The sequence below is a fragment of the Paramormyrops kingsleyae genome, unplaced genomic scaffold, assembly GCF_048594095.1.
Source record: "Paramormyrops kingsleyae isolate MSU_618 unplaced genomic scaffold, PKINGS_0.4 ups47, whole genome shotgun sequence".
Classification (NCBI taxonomy): domain Eukaryota; kingdom Metazoa; phylum Chordata; class Actinopteri; order Osteoglossiformes; family Mormyridae; genus Paramormyrops; species Paramormyrops kingsleyae.
The window spans coordinates 165,134-183,543 of record NW_027325985.1 but is presented as its reverse complement, the minus strand read 5'-3'; positions in this window follow the sequence as shown (position 1 = coordinate 183,543).

The window sequence follows — 18,410 nt, the reverse complement described above, 5'->3', positions numbered from 1 at the left end:
CGCCCGGAGTACCTGAAGGCTCTGGATGTTGTGGCTGACACGCCTTCTCAACAGTGCGTGGAGGTCAGGGACAGTGCCGCTGGATTGGCAGACCGGGGTGGTGGTCCCCTTATTTAAGACGGGGGACCGGAGGGTGTGTTCCAACTACAGGGGGATCACACTTCTCAGCCTCCCTGGGAAAGTCTATTCCGGGGTACAATGACTTGTACTGACCAATTTCAGCCAGCATGGGTCTTATACAGGATCTTGATGTCTGGATACATGTGTCTAAATTCAGGGGCTGCATCCTTCAAAGGAAGGTGAATCCTTTGTGAATTGGCAAAAGAAAGACACATTACCAGGCCTCACTTGAAGGAGCCTCCGAAATGGGACACCTTTGCTGTGATGCATTCAGTCTGAATTTGGACACAGTAGCTGTTGTAATAGGTAGGTATTACAAGCCCAAGTTTGCCCTGTCCTTGAAGATTGAGAGCTATCCATTGGTTAGTAGAGATGTAACGATACCAAAAACTCATGGTACAATAATACCGCAATAAATAGTTAATGATAAGATAATTATCATGATATTTAAAAAGAAAAAAACTCTTTTAATAATTAGTAATTAATAATCAACATGTTTATATCAAATTAGTTCTTCTTTTTAACATAAAGTGCTTCTGCTTTTCTTCATTTTTGACATATCCAGCTATGACCTTAAGTCTTTGCCAGAACTTAGCAGTGATTGTCCTTTGCAATGAATGACTGAACAATGCATGTAATTATAAAACAACAAGCAGTCAGTAGTTCCTTTATAAAATATTAATTATTACTGTAGCAGCTGGATCTTTTAATCAAAACACAATCTGCAATTCCGAAGTAGTATTTTCTGCTATTTTTAACACGATAAATAATGTGTGAAAACAGTGCACGTGTAATATACCGTTCAATTCAGGCATAACAATGTCCAAAGGTTAATATACAGTTCAATTCAGTCCATCATATCCTAACTGCACACGTTGTAAGAAAGTCAAAGTTCACAGTTGCTCCATGGATCTAGCTTGCCATCCTGCTATGAACTCTGTTCGGTGGGTCTCTGTTCCTCGAAGCACATGCAGCAATATCTGTTCTATATCTTCGGAAGTGTCAATGTAGTGCAGAAAAAAAAACTGTTTATTGTGGTTTAAAACATTTCTTCCATCTTTATTTTCCTTTATTTAATTTTTAAAAATCTTCTTACACCACATAAGTTTAAAAAGTTTTCTTTTTACCGTATTCTAAATCCTATGGCAGCACTTGCTGCAGCCAGCCTCAACCACTTCTGCAAAAAAACAACCCGTGCTCTCCATGTTACTTTGTGATATCACCTCACATTCTGCATACAATCATCTTTTATCTTAAAGAGATAAATTATTGTTTTGTCAATATATTGTAAATGTGTTTTTGTTTCTATTTGAACAATTTATAAGATATTGTTGTAATAGTTTTGTAATGGGTTTAATGTGGGTTACACACAGCCAATAGAGCACAAAGCATTCGTTAATGTAGTATGTATTTTTTGAGATGGAGGTTATACGAGCAAACTAGCCACGTGATATAAGAACATAAGAACATTAGAACTATACAAACGAGAGGAGGCCATTCGGCCCATCGAGCTCGCTTGGGGAGAACTTAACTAATAGCTCAGAGTTGTTAAAATCTTATCTAGCTCTGATTTAAAGGAACCCAAGGATTCAGCTTGCACTACGTTATCAGGAAGACTATTCCATACTCTGACTACACGCTGTGTAAAGAAGTGCTTCCTTAAATCCAGTTTGAAATGTTCTCCCGCTAATTTCCACCTATGGCCACGAGTTCTTGTATTTGAACTAATGCTGAAGTAACTATTCGGTTGAACAGCATCCAAACCTGTTAGAATCTTATAGACCTGGATCATGTCCCCCCTCAGTCTCCTTTGCTTGAGGCTGAACAGATTTAGCTCAAATAACCTTTCCTCGTATGACATTCCTCTAAGACCAGGAATCATTCTTGTGGCCCTACGCTGCACCTTTTCTAAGGCCGCTATGTCCTTTTTAAGATATGGTGACCAAACCTGTACACAATATTCTAGGTGAGGTCTCACCAAGGAATTGTATAATCTTAGCATTACCTCCCTTGACTTAAACTCCACACACCTGGAGATGTACCCCAACATCCTATTGGCCTTTTTTATTGCTTCCCCACACTGGCGAGAATGAGACATGGAAGCATCAACATACACACCAAGGTCTTTCTCATAATCAGCTACCTTTATTTCAGTAGGTCCCATAAAATACCTGTACTTTATATTTCTGCTCCCTACATGGAGTACCTTACATTTGTCTATGTTAAATTTCATCTGCCAGGTGTCAGCCCAGTCACTAATTAAATTAAGATCCCGCTGTAGCTGCTGAGCCGCTAGTTCAGTATCTGCTACACCACCCACCTTGGTGTCATCTGCAAATTTCACCAGTTTACTGTATATATTGGTGTCTATATCATTTATGTAAATTAGGAACAAAAGTGGTCCTAAAATTGAACCCTGCGGTACCCCACTATGAACGCAGGCCCACTGTGACATCGAGCCTCTTATAACTACTCGCTGCTTCCTATCCGTTAACCAGTTATCAATCCAAGTCGCTACAGTTCCTAAAATACCTGTCGCTTTGAGTTTAAGTGAGAGCCTCTTGTGGGGAACAACATCAAAAGCCTTTTGGAAATCTAAATAGATGACATCATAGGCCTTCTTATCATCAACTTCCTGAGTAGCTTCCTCAAAAAACTCCAACAGATTTGTTAAACAGGATCTACCTCTCCTAAATCCATGCTGGCTATCCCTCAAAATGTTATTTGAGTCCAGGTAATCTACCATTTTCTCTTTGATTATAGCCTCCATAACTTTACCAGTTATACAAGTTAGACTGATTGGCCTATAGTTTGACAAATTACTTCTATCCCCTTTTTTGAAAATGGGCGTTATGTTGGCATGCTTCCAATCAGAAGGTACCACACCTTCAGATAAGGATTTTTGAAACAGTAATGTTAAGGGTCGGCAAATAATATCCCTCATCTCTTTTAACACTATAGGTAAGATGCCATCAGGGCCCTGTGATTTATTTATTTTGAGCTTAGCTAGGCTTTGCAAAACATCAGCTTCAGTTATATATATATTAGTTATAGACGATGTTGAATTAGTAATAAGAACTGGTAAGTTACTAGTGTCCTCGACAGTGAATACCCGTGCAAAACTATCATTGAACTCATTTACTATGTCAATGTCGTTTTCAATTATAAGACCCTTACTATCCTGCAGATTAGTAATTTCAGCTTTTAGAGCTCTTTTAGAGTTAAAATACTGGAAGAAACTTTTAACGTCATCCTTAGCCTCCAATGCGATCTTCCTTTCGACATTCCTTTTAGCTCGTCTAATGTCATTTTTTAATTCAGCCTGTAGATTTAGATACTCTTGCTTTATTATGTCATCATCAGTTATTTTCCATCTCTGGAACAAAGCCCTTTTCCTCCTTACTTTATACTTTATGTCCCTATTAAACCACCTAGGTTGCAATTTCCTAGATTTATTCTTGCTAGAAACAGGTATGAAGTCCTCTTGTACTTGCAATAATGTGCTTTTAAAAAATTCCCATGCCTCTTCAACAGTTTTGTTATTTAACTCCATCCAGTTCACGGTTTCTAGTTTTAATCTCATACAATTGAAGTTAGCCTTCCTAACATTATATATTTTTGATTTGGACTTTGCTCTTCGGGCACTAAACTTAACCTCAAATTTAACCATGTTATGATCGCTACTGTCAAGTGGTTCTAAAACATCTAATTTACCAATCCTGTCCTGGTTATTAGACAAAACAAGATCAAGAATGGCATCTCCCCTGGTAGGGGTGTTAACAAACTGAGTAAAAAAACAATCCTGTACTAATTCCACCATCTCAAGTTCATTTTCAGAAGAGCCAGCAACAATGTCCCACTGTATCCCCGGTAGATTAAAATCACCCATAACTACCACATCATTTTTATTGCTCATAATCCTAATATCACTGTATAACAATCTGCTTTCCTCAGCAGCTACATTGGGTGCTCTGTAACAAACACCGACAATTAGGCTATTTGAGTTTGTAGCATCTAATTTTACCCATATAGCTTCCGTACTTTTACTTATATCAGTAAGCTCCCTTGCCTGCAAGATTTCCTTTACATATACTGCAACACCACCTCCCTTCTTACCTATACGGTCTTTACGGAACAATGTGTAACCATCCATATTATATTCTTGTCCATCCTTATCACTCAACCACGTTTCAGTTATTGCTATAATATCATAAGAGTCCAATGAGATAAGAGCCTCTAAATCATGAATTTTATTCCTAATACTCCTGGCGTTTAAATACAGACAACAAAGGGTAGGCTTATTACAGTGCCTACTTATAATATGATTTTTTTGGGCTTTCCGTTTCCCCCAGTTACATACTTAACTAACCTCCCTGCCCCCCCAGTCCCTAGTTTAAACATTCCTCAACTACTCTACAAATACGCCTTCCCAGTACACTGGTTCCCCTCCGGTTCAGATGCAACCCATCCGGCTTGAACAGGTCCCACCTGTTCCAGAAGGTCCTCCAGTGCCCCATAAACCTAAACCCCTCTTTCCTACACCATCCTTTTAGCCACGCATTTAATCTCCTTATCTCAGCTAACTTAGCCTCACTTGCGCGTGGCACGGGGAGTATTTCGGAAAATACCACCATGGACGTTCTGCTTCTAAGCTTATTGGCGACTTCTATAAATTTATCCTGCAGAACAGCCCTTCTACCCTTGCCTATGTCGTTGGTGCCAACATGCACCACGACAACTGGATCCACCCCAGCTGGGGCCAAAAGCTTGTCCACACGATCTGGAAGGTCTCCTACCTGGGCACCAGGCAGGCAAGACACCGTACGGGACCCTCTATCACGCGTGCACACATAACTGTCTACTCCCCTAATAATTGAATCCCCCACTACCACAACCTCCCTCTTTCTGGGGGGAGGGGGCTCCTCAGTGCCCAAGGGCCCACCTGCTTCCCCAGTCCCTTCCGGCTCTAAAGCTGGAAGCACCTGAAACCTGTTAGACACAGACACCTCAGGTGATGCCGCCTCTGTAACGTGTGTACGCCGCCTCTGTAACGTGTGTACGTGTATCTTGGTTGATATCGGAACAGTCCGACAATGGTTTTGAGGTATTTTTTTATTACAATATTACGTTTATCGTTACATCCGTATTGATTAGTGTAATTAAGAATAACATTATTAGTGATGAGCTTTAGAAAATAATTTGAGTGTTGAGCCCAAAAGGTTACACATTTTTCATTTCTGGGTCAGAGCAGGGGCAGAGCTCCAGACCAGACCACAAGGGCATTTGATGGGACAAGAAAACCCAAAACCGCCCAAACAACTCACTCTCCGCCATCCCACCCATGTAGGAAGGGTCTGGCCAGGCTTGTTATCTGCCAGTTCCAACCTCACCTGAGCAGCCGCGTGCACACTGCCACCCACAGGCCACTGTGGAGATGTAGCCCAAGGCTGCCGGGGCATTAGCATCAGGCAGAGATGCACTGTCTCAGACGTGCCCTACATCAGGCTGCTTCAGGTACGGCAGGGAGAGTGGATTGCATCCAGTGTCTGAACAAAGGATGTGCTCTGGGCTTTCCAGCTGCACTGCTCCCTGCGTCAGCAGCTTTTAAACGCTGCTAGCCTCCTTAATATTCCACTCCTCAGACCCACAGGGTCATCCGTTTGTCGTCGTGCTCAAGTTGAATAGATTATGTCCTGTTCAGTGGCGCCCAATGCCCCTTTCTCCAACACTCAATTCAGCACAGAGCAAGCACAGAGTCATATTTTTTTCTGTCTTCTGAAGGTGCGGCTGGCAGAGTTCCTCTGTTGCTGAAAAATGGATTGCAGCCGTCGGGAGATCCCAGGTATGCTGAGGGTGAATGGCACCCTGGGATGCTGCCTGTCTTTACCATCTGGTGTCAGGAACTGGTTTCTCTCCATACAGCAGGCCTGAACTGGGCAGTGCTTCCATATCTGAGAGCCAAAACTTAGGGAAGATGAGGACAGTGGGGTCGATCACAGGTTAGCCATAGTAACCAGAACTCATAAAAAATTTACTTCAGGAGCACAACATAATAATAAAAAAAGTATTTGCTGTCCTGTGTGATTGTATGAGGTAAACAAATGAAAAAAGATGACAGGAAACATGTTTGTCCAAAGTGTATGCCTTTGTGTATCCAGCCTCAGAAATAAATATTCACCATTGATAAATGACTTTGTATGGAGGTATTATTGGTGCAAAACACCTGAGCATCTGTAACAGTGCAATCTGTAGCTGTAAAAAAGCGTCACACATGTGTATCAGTAAATTTGAAGTCACAGGATTTCCACAAAGACAACACAACGGTTATATTCTTTATTACAGGTGCACAAATCCTATTCCACGCATCACAAACTAAGAAACTCATACGCTCTCAGTTTTGCTACACTTGCTGCAATATGGTGCAAAAGACATTTGCACACCCTTAACCCTGCACACCCGTAACCTAAAAATGTAACTTGTACATTTTGTTCCTCTCCTACAAGCACAACACAATGGTTACGCATTCACAAATTCCTCATTACAGGTGCACAAATCCTATTCCATGCATCACAAATTAAGAAACTCCAACACTCACAGTTTTGCTATACTTGTCACAGTAAATATGGTGCAAAACACATTCGCACTCCCGTAATCCAAAAATGTGAACTTACGGACAAAAGTGACACATTGGCATATTAGTTCGTGAATTCGTACAATGAGAGCTGCATACACATAGAACATTTTCTCACAACTATATTTTTTTCTTGGACATTTTTCTAGCGGAAACACAAGTCAGTAATTACAACTGCTCGAATCTGCCGCTACGAGTCTCAAGTACTGTTCTCTCACTTGCTCTCAATTTCGCACCAAATACCTCAGTGAAATGTGGTGCAAAAGTCATTCGTACCTGTAGGGCGAGGGGCGGGCACTGTTCAGAGGGGCAGATACTATTCGGTGATCAGATCGAGTACCCTTTTGGCCAATCAAAGGAACTCATTTGGGCACCTGCTCCTTTTACCAGGGTAAAAAAAAGGACCACAAACTGCAGACATGTACCTGTGGATGGAGGAAAATAACATCTCTCCAGGGGTTGAGGATTCACCAGGGAAAGAAAAAGTGCTTGAGGGAAGAGAGACAGGGGCCTCGCATTGATTATTTTCTGCGAAAGGGGTCAAATCAGTTGAGTGAAGCGCAGCAGCCGAACGCAAACCATAGCTTGCAGTGCATCAATACCGCTGAACAAACATCAGCTGTAGATACCAACCAAAATCTCAGACCTGCACTTGAACGGAGACTTCCAGGACACAGGCTGCGTGTGATTTTGCCCTGTGCTGGGGAGAAAAATCTTTGGCACATGGTGAATTCTGACCTGACCTTGACTCTCAAGCAACTTAGAGGCACAGTGGAGAAGAAGTTGGAGAGAATGGGAGACATCATTTATCAGTATGGGGCAGAACGCTTCAGAATACAAGAGCCAAAAGGTGCTAAGCAGGCCCCATTTCCATCAGTTTCCAGGAGGCAACAGGAGATTAAATGCCTCGTTCAAGAAAGGAGACAACTAAAGAAACTTTGGAAGAAGGCCTTTGGAGTGGAAAAGGAGGGCATAAGCACTCTCCAAGCTGACATGTAAACTCGTCTGGCATCCCTCCGTAAGGCAGAGAATCTACGGAAGCGAAGAAGGAAGAAAGAAGTCCCTTGAAATTCCTAAAGACTCTCTTCACCAAGGAAAAAAGTGGAGTTCTAAAAACGACAAAGAATGACCTGGAGGAGCACTTTAGAACAACGCATTCTGATCCAAGACGCTATGAACACCTAGCCATCCCCTCAGACATTCCACCAATCGACCCCCCAGAACATCAATTAGAGACTGGCCCTCCAACATGGAAAGAGGTGCAGATGATAGTCCATCGGGCGAGAACAGCAACAGCCCCGGGGCCAAATGGAGTCCCATATAAAGTGTATAAGAAGTGTTCAACACGGAAGAGGAGGCCTTGGATTAACAACTAGTCAGCCAGCCTGGAGTAAGGCCACGGCTCCAGCATGGAGGAGGATGGTGGTGGAGGAAGTGCGCCTTCAGGAGGAGGCTGCAAGGTGGGCCAAGGCAGTCTCCCTCGGTAAACAGGGGCAGTGGATGCAGTGGGACAGTGTCAAAAGGAGGAAGCTCACCTGGAATGATGTGTGGGCTATGGAGGCAATGAGTTTCAGCTTTACCATCAGAGCCACTTATGGCGTCTTACCAACACCAACCAATCTCCACCAGTGGGTTGGTGAAGATCCAGGGTGTGCTCTTTGCTCCAGGCCAGCCTCCCTCCAGCACATACTCAGAGGGTGCAAGACCAGTCTCACCCAAGGGCGATATACTTGGCACCACAAGCAGGTCCTAAAGAGCCTTGCGTCCACATTGGAGGAAAAACCCCCCATGGATGACTGCCTTTGTCCATGAGAGGGCGATGGTTGCCAGGAGCAACTCCACACCATCGGACTGGACTGCACGCAACTGGAAACTGCTGGAAGCTGCATCAGAGAGAAGCAGCCGGTGGCTCAGGTTGAAGAGGAATGCCCCCTGCTGGGCTCCTAAGTGACAAGTTTTGGCTGTCATATATAGCTACATGAGATGTCTGTCATCTGACATCAAGGTGACTCTGATGACTAATTGGGCATGGGACACAAGCTTAGAGCTGATCACCCTGTAGCTGGCCACCTCTGGTGAGGGTGTATAGTGTGAAAGGCCGAAACACCCCATGAGCACTACTGATGATGCATCCCAAATTTTTCAACCTACACCAAGTCTAATATTCGCCATCCACCGACAAGCTTAACAGTGAACCTATTGTACGTGCTTGCACAAAGGATAGAAACTATTCATCTTTGCACAAAGGATAGTAACATCTTATCCTGTGCTTCGGAATGTAGGTGTGAATTTTGGTGTCACTTTTGATTAGTGAAGATTTAGTTTGAACACATTGGTACATAAATGATCAGGTAATTAGGGGTGTAACGGTATACTTAGCCCACGAGACGAGACGAGACCCGATATTGGGTTCACGAGAACGAGACGATATTTTAAAAATATTTTAAGGAAAACTTCAAAGAGGAAATACATTACTAGAAAGCAGCCTTTTATTTGATTAATTTGAAAGACAAAAAAAATGCTAAAAAATGCAGATGTATGGTGAAATGTTTTAAATAATCACCATCATCATATGCAGTAAATAACAGAACAAATATCTAGCAACATAAAATTTTTCACCACAAACTCAAATGACAGGCTTCTCTCGTATTTGACTTCGCAATTGAACATAAAATAGAAAATAAATAAAACAATATAAATAGGTGCGTTCGACTTCGTGTGCAGCTGACATGTCTTGGAGCGCGATCTGCCGGTTCCTGCAGGGCTGGAGTATAAACTGACTTCAGCCAAGTCAGACAACTTCTACTCCTCATAGTCTGCGAGACCTGACTGCAGTGGCAGCACTACCCGAAGGGTGTAGATAATCTATACAAATATCACCTGCATGCACATTACTTCTTACACAATAACTAACTCCTGATCCAAATTGTTAGCAGTGGAAAAAAAATAAACTATTGTGTATAGTGGCCCTGTGTAAAAAGATAGTTGCCAGGAAACAGATCAAATACATTTATTCCAAGGATTCAAAGTTTTTATTGTCATGTACAGAGTACAATGCAATTCTTACTTGAATGCCTTCTTCACAGACTAGCAGCGCAACATTACAGCAACTAACAATAAATAAACAACTAACTCATGTGTACTATTACAGCATTTATGTCATTTATTTAAACTTTATTTTACCAAGGAAATTAAATGAAAACCAGTTCTCACTGCTTTACGTGCTTTTCGGGAGAAATAGCAGATAACGCATCGGAACTTCCTGGAACAAACGTCATGTGTGTGACTAAAATCTTCAGCCAATAAGGGCAAAGTTGTGTCATCATGGAAGCGGTTCCATTTTGTGCAGCTGGCTGAGAGGTGCTGCACAATCCGTCTTGTCGTCTTGCTCTCACGAGGTTTTAGTACCATGTGACATGGTGACGCGGGGTGACGTTTTGCAGCGGACAATAAAAATCTAACCATGATGCATTGCATCAGGAACAGAATGCTTTGCTTTAAGCCAGTGCTGCAAGCCAATAACAAACATAAATGTAACCTCTTTCACCTTCACAGCGTGGTAGTGGAGTACAGGTAGGTGATAATCAATGTTGACAGTTGGGCCAATGATCAGAAGACACTACGTTTGTTAAGAGCCAGTGCTGTGGATATCAATGATGAAACACACAGACCATTTGAGTTTTGGCTTTTTCTTTATAACTATTATTACAGGTTGGTGACATTCAAAACAATAGTTGTCAGGAAACAATTAGGAAAAGAAAACAAGTTAAATGATAAAGCCGGCAAAATAAAACCTTTCTATTCCCCAAATTAGTCCTCCTTACGTTGGGGCCCTTCCTGACAAATGTCGGTCCTCCTCCTCACTTCACAATTCTTTGGGTTTAGTTCGGCTTGCCACCCAGTTCGCACTGGGAAATCCTGGGTCTTCGGATCTGGGGATCTAAACCTCACACGACCAGCAGGAAAGCTCCGGCGGACGGTGTATGAGCAGCTGCGTCCCCTTTGGGTTTTTTTTAAGGTGTCACCGAAAACCTGACCTATAACCAGGTCAGATAAGATCCAATGGTTTGTTTCATTCATACTCTCCCATGAATTATTACTAATGAACAACCTATATTAATTACTGTAGTTCAAATCATATGTGCCCCAAGCAAAAATACAAAGTCCCAAGTATACAATTGACTGCAGTTATATTAGTACGTTATATTAGTAACTGACAGAAAAATCAATTTGTGAGTATATTTCTAATAAAATACAAAATACTTATTGGAAATTGGTCAAATTTACATCTAGTACAGTACATAACAATTGCAGTAACCGAAAGGCTTTATGGTGTGGCGTGCTTCACGGTCTCTCCCTGCACCGGTAACAACGAGAAACTGCACTAAACATTAGCCTCTTAAAATTACTACAACACGGAAAAAAAACATAAATTAACCAAAAAGTCTCATAATTACCCTTTTCTTTTTACAATACCTTTAGCAGCAATGGTTTAGGAAAATAACATCTTCCTTGTAACAGATAACTAACGTCAATAGCTCTTTAGCTTAGTTAGAACATTGAATCAACAGGCAACAGGTAATCACGAGCAAACAAGAGCAAAAACATCAATGGGACACAGGGAACAAAACCGAAACACAGAACAGGCACTGGGGCAGAAACCAAGACAGAACCTGACAAAGGACAGGAAACGCAGATAGACAAAGCAAGAAGGGAGACACAGAGGGAACAGAAAATGGAGGAACAACAGGGCAAGGAGTGAACACGGGAGACACTGAGGGACGAGGAACAAAGACAGGAGGGACAAAGGGACCAGGAGGGAACAGAGGAGACACAGAGAGACGAGAAGCAGAGACAGGAAGCAGAAAGGCAAAGGGAGGAGGAACCAGGGGAGCCCGAGGGAACCCCAGCGGGCGAAAGGCGGCAGCCGGAGGGGCCGTGGGCGACAGAGCGGCCGAAGTCGGAGGGCCCCCAAGCGACCGCAAGGCAGGAGCCGGAGGGGACAATGACGGGGCAGAGGAGGAAGCCGGAGGGACCAACGGAAGGGCAGAGGAGGAAGCTGGAGGGGGCACCAGCGAAGGCGAGGAGGGAGCAGAAGGGGAACACGGCGAAGGCAAGGAGGGAGAGGAAGCCGCAGCAGGCAACGGCGCAGCCACAGCAGGCGAAGGCGCCGTCCACCGACGAGCCTGAGTGGGGTGACCCGCAGGCGAGTGACGAGTCGGAGCGGGGAAACTTGCAGGCGGCCGCCTAGGCGACGATGGGGAACCTGCAGGCGACCACCGAGCAGGAGCCTGGGGAACCGCAGGCGAGCCGGGGGCAGGCAGGGCGGGACCCGACCCCTGCACCTATGTCCTCTCCCTTTCTGGAACACCGACAGGCAGGGTTCTGGTTGGGATCGACCACACCAGGGCGAGGGAAGAGGAGTCATTAGGGAGGTCCCCGAGGGGTCCCACTCGAGCTCCTCCAAGGAGGAAGGAGCGGTGGTCGAACTGTCTGGGACCTTCTCGGGGACTGGGACCAGTGCTGGGGGGACTGGAACAGGGACCGGGACAGGCAGAGACTGGGCTAGGGCTGACGAGACAGGCAGGATGGGCGGAGCTGGCGAGACAGACAGGATGGGCGGGGCTGGCGAGACAGGCAGGACGGGCGAGCCGGGCTGGACAGGCAGGACCCATGCCGGCGGGTCGGGGACTTCAGCAGGTGCCGGCGATGGGTCGGGGACCTCAGCAAGCTGTAGTTCTGAAACAGACAGGTTAGGCGGGACTGGAACGGGCAGGCAGAAGTCGTGCGAAGGCGATGCAACAGGCTGGTGGGTGTCGAGCACAGGCGAGAGCCCAGTTCCCTTTTAAATGTTCTGGGTACACGGGGAATCACGTCCCTCACCGCGCCAATCCCTTTACGGACTAGATGTGCCTCCCGGAAGGAATAAGCCGCTAGCAGCGGCCGCTCTGTAGCGGCTAAGCGGGCTTTACCTTTATGCATGAGTGAAGTTGCAGTAATGTCTGGGGTGAGCCCTGCTGGTTTGTCTTTTGGGAGAGGCTCATCCCGTTGGAGGGTGAAGACTGAGGGAATAATTAATAAAATAAAGGGAATGATTCTATAATGCTGTAACTAATCAAAACGAGAACTGACTGGCACGCCGGCAAGGCAAGGCTACCTAATCGGAACAGATAGGGAGGGCGACAGAGAATATCAGCGGCCCCTACTTATCTTTTAGCCTTCCAGAAGGACAACTACTGTACGAGCCGGCTGGAATCACACATGTGGTTGTCACGTACACGGAAGGTACCGAGAAGGGGGGGGGGGGGGGATGCCCAAAGGGCTTTAAAAGGGATACAGCTGATACATATGGCAGAGCCTCCTCCCGTACATGCTGAATGTATGTCAGACGGCCGCTCCCTGATTATAATCAGTCAAGACAATAAACCGGTGATTTGCAACTTCTCCCCGTGTCAGCTGTGAATCTCTTCTCATCCACGGGCTCGGTGGAGACACCGTGCTCCAACAAGAGCGAAGCTGGGGAGAGAGAGGCTGTCCCAAGACGGATTGACAACGCTCTTCTTCTTCCTCCCTTTCCGGTCAGCTGGGAGCGGTGAAGCGGGGCCCGCCTCAGTGAGGACGGAGGTACGCTTCCAGAAGCAGGTGCCTCGCTCAGGAGGGTTCTCTCCGGCTGGTTAGCTCCCGTGTCTCGGGGTCCTCCCGAACCTCGGGCTGGGACAGCCAGTAAACCACCTCCTGTAGTAGACCGAGGTGTTGGTCCTGCGGAGGCGTTTGTTCGAAGTCTGTCATTCTGTTTCGTCTGCGTGCGTTGAGCGGGGAAGCAGGCGAGAGAGCCGTGAATGCGATCCAAAACGGGGTTTATTTCAGATTGACAAGATGACAGGGGAACACACGGCAAATTCACGTCAATGACAGACCTGGGGAAACAGACCTGAACGTGGACTAAATACACAAGACAAGCAGAAAATAACAGGCAACAGGTGATCACGATCGGGGTAGCACGCGTAGGTAATGAGGGGGCGTGGCACACATGAGGATCGTACGAGCAGATCATGACATAGACCAACACAAAGAATAACATAATTGTGAAGTGGAACAAAAAAGATACATGGTTTTCTAGAATGTAAGCAAAGAAAAATCTGGAAAGTGTGCCATGCATTTATATTCAGCCCCCTGTATTCTGATACCCCTAAATAAAATCCAGGGCAATCAATTGCCTTCACAAGTCACCTAATTAGACTAAATTACACCTGTGTGTAATTTAGTCTAATTATAAATATATCTGTTCTGTGAAGGCCTCAGTGGTTTGTTAGAGAACAATAGTGAACCAATGATATCATGAAGACCAAGGAACTCACCAGACAGGTCAGAGATGAAGTTGTGGCGAAGTTTAAAGCAGGGTTAGGTTAGGGTCGCCAACCTTTTTAAAGCAAAGAGCCATTTTTTCCTAAATATCTGAACCAAGATTTACAATGAGCCGTAATGGGTAGAGAAGGGGGTTTGAGATACAATTTTTTAATGTGATATGGTATGGTGGCCCAGACAGGTCAATGTAATGCAAAAGCTGCAAGAAAAATACAAAAGCCACAACACGAATACAAAAGCCACAACACAAATGCAAAAGCTGCAGGAAAAGTACAAAAGCCACAACACGAATGCAAAAGCCGCAAGAAAAATACGAAAGCCACAACGGAAATGAGCCACAACGTACGGAAATGCAGCGGCCTGTCTGTCTATATATATATTATTGGTCCAGGTTGCCAGGGACTATTACTGCTGATGGATAGGCAGGGTGCAGAGGAAGTTTTCGAAGAAGTTTCATAAGGAAGTGAAATGTTGTTATCGCTTGTTATGAGTTTTTTTTACATGTTTGATTGATTAGAGTACATAATTTTCAAATGGATAAACGTCATAATCCGTTTTGTACTCAAATCAAAAATGGAAAAACGGATAACGAGCACTCAATTTCTTTTTTGTTTTTTTTCATCTCACACAAGTGGCGTGACTCTCCAAAGTGACAGGTTACCCGAGAAAAATGGTAAAAACCATAAAAACGAATAGCATTGGACCAAGGTACGTCTTTTTATGAGTGGGAAAATTTGTGCCGAGATTTCATTGCGGTCAAGCTTTCCGTACTATGCCAATACACAGTCAAATCATGTGTGCTAATCCGTTCAGAACTCCGGATCGAATCCTACAAAGTTCGAGTTGTGATCGAATTTTCCCCATAAAAAGTTATGGAAAACGAATTAATTGGTTCCAGCCCCCAAAAAATTACACCGAAATATGTTTTTTTTTTTTTAGCATTTAAACACAAAATGAACCGGACAAAACAAGAAAAGCATATACTGTACTAAAGACATCTAAACAGTAATTTTAAAGTAAGAAAATAAATGTATCCAAACAATGTGTCCTGCCCCGATCGTCCGCTCCTTCCGTGTGCCACGCCCCCTCATTAACCCTGAGTGGAATCCCCGTGTGATCAGCTGTTTCTGGTTGTTGTCATTAGTCATCTGTATTTCGTCCGCGTTTCAGTTTGTTTCCCCAGTCCGGCCATTGTATTGTCAGTCTGCGTTTTGCCTCTCTTACCTGTAATTAAACCCTGTATTCCCCGATACCCTGACCTCTGCGCCTTTGTCTCCGCTCTGTCCCCACTGGGCACGACAATATTATTATTATTAAATGTATTAATATAATATTATTATATAATAATAATTACTGTTACTGTCTATCATTGTGTAAATGTATTTTTACTGTCTAAATACATGTATTCAGCTAGTGTAAACATGCACGATGCTATCACAGCGAATGTGAGGCTGAGACTGAAGCGTTACCCGTTGTTTCCACTGAGAGACATGCCGCGTGACTCATTTCCCTGCACGTACAAGTTATCTTAGGTCGGTGTTCACGGTTTGACTTCTGAGATTCAGACCGAGTTCTAGATCAAATTTTTTCGAACTGGTTGGTTTGACTTTTAAGAAATTTGAGTTCTAATGAGTTCGAGAACTGAGGTACCACTGTACTGACAAAAATTATAGGGACATTCTAAAAAAATAAAGAAAGTAGGATTAATAAAACGTGGCCACAACATAATTAAAACGAGGGAACAAATTAGTTTGCCATTTGCACATCTGTTCTGCAAAGCACAATGTCACTTTAAATTTTGATTTATATGAGTACATATTGCTTACTTGTATACGTACTGCTTGTCATTAATATATCTGTTTATGTATACCAAGTACAGTGCTACCTCAGTTCTCGAACTCACTAGAACTAGAATTTCTTGAAAGTCGAACAAACCAGTTTGACCTAGAACTCAATCTGAATATCAGAAGTCGAACCGTGAACGACGACCTAATATAAATTGTACGCGCCAGGAAATGAGTCATACTACAACGCAATTCTTACTTGAATGCCTTCTTCACAGACTGGACGATTAACCAAATAGGGCAGCGCAACATTACAGTAACTAACAATAAATAAACCACTAACTTACGTGTAGTATTAGAGGTAAATTAACTGAAAATCAGTTCTCACGGCTTTATGTGATATTCGGGAGAAATAGCAGATTACGCATCGGAACTGCCTGGGATATAAACATCATGCATGGAACTAAACTCTTCAGCCAATAAGGGCAAAGGTGTGTCGTCATGGAGGCGGGTCCAGTTTGTGCAGCCGTGTGAGAGGTCGCAATGCATCTAACCGTAATGCATTGCGTCAGGATCAGAAAATGATTGTTGCCATTTTACATCTGAAGAAATACTGAACTTCCTTCACGATAAAGTAGAAAATTTGTGAGGGGGGGAGGGGTCAAACTACGAATACAGGACAAATTGTACATGTGTCCCACATTGGTTCAAGATGGGACATAGCATTTCATTTTTAAATACTGGATGGGTGGCAGCTCTATTTCAGCCTTACAACTAAACTTGGTTAAACTAACTCCGTCCGTACCAGCAGATGCAGATGTCTAGTGGCCTAAATGAAATCGAAACATTACGCTATGTAAGGTGCTTTCACACCTAAGTTAAGGAACCTGGGGGGTATCCCATGAAAGTAGCTAAAGAAAGCTGCTTCATGGAATACCCCCCCGGGCCTGGTGTACAAGTCCAAACAACGAAGGATAAATAAGTCGCTTTGTTAGTTAATAATTTGTTTGTTATTGGGGGGATCGATCTATCTCAATGTGACACAACGTTTTATTTATATTTTACTTTACTTACGACCTGCGACATGTTTATAATTCTTATTACATCTGAGGCCTGTGGCCTGTACTACGAAGCGGGGTTACTGGCTTATCGGGATAACTTGTTGGATTTAAGGTAGTGTCACGCCCGTGTGTGCCACGTGTGTGTGCCACGCCCCCTCATTACTGTAAGGAATCCACTTGCAGAGTCTCCGCAGTTTCAGCAAAAATGGTGGTTTATTGAACAGTAAAAATAATATAATGTAATACAGTGTAGACATACACCGGGTACTGAAAGGCAGCTCAAATACAAATTAAGGGCAGTTCTTCACCCCCCTTTATACCCCAAAAGACCCCCAACAAGGTGCTGTGTGTAGGTGTTGTGAGTGAATTTACATATGAAGAGTGACCCCCCTGGCCTGTGAGGAGCCTGGGGCAAGGATGGGGCAGGACAGGGTGGAGACTTTTATGATCATTGTAATTTAGTTATCTTCCTTATCACCCTAGTGGTGCTGACCAGAACCCCCATTCTCTCCCTGACTTCCCCCATGGTCATAAATTGCTAACACTGTCTGTATCCAAATGATCAACCAAGAACATTGGGGCATCTTTACTGCTTTTCCTTACATAATCCCCCCTTAAACCTTGAGCCTCAGTGCAAGAGCAGTGAAAGGTTTACCCAGAGCACAGTACCAGCATCACACTGATCAGTGGTCGACACACAAGGGTTGGATAGGGGAGGTCGTAGCGGTGTGGTTGTCCGTCTCCATAACCTACACCCTACTCTGTGTCATGCACACTTTCCTCTCCACATATCCAAGGTCCCTTCTCCGCTGTTCCCTTAGGAATCTGAGATAGACCATCAATGCCACACCCAGCAGCAGTACCACGACACATGCAGTGATAACTGCTTTGAACTGTACATCCCAGTGCATGTCCTGGTAGTTCTCCTTCAGCGTCGACATTCCACTGATATAGTTACTGACCTGCTCTGTCAGTTCCTTCTCACGCTCATGCATTTTAAGCAGCTGAACCTTCAGTTGCTGCTCAACCTCTTGCAGGTCTTGAATCCTGTTTGTTTCAGGCAAAGGTTCAGGCTGGAGGAATTCTGCATAAGGGTCTATTAAGTAAAGGTCAATCCTATTCTTGGTATAGTACAATTTTCTGCCTCCAATGTTCATTGGGTAGATCACCAGAATGCAGAAAGCATTGCTCGGTGCTCTGTACTGTAAATTGGTTGTGGTTAAACTATTGTTAATTGCATTAATGCAATAGGTGTTGTTACCAATGAACCTGATGTCCACATACTGTGGCTTCACCACTTCTGTGGAGATCACACAGTGTACATCACTCCTGTTCATCCACCCACAACCTAGATTTGGATTTAACCTATCACCTGAGCACATTATTATATTCCTACCAATATTGCAACCCTCTAAACTTTCTATTGCTAACATTGCTATTCCATCCTGT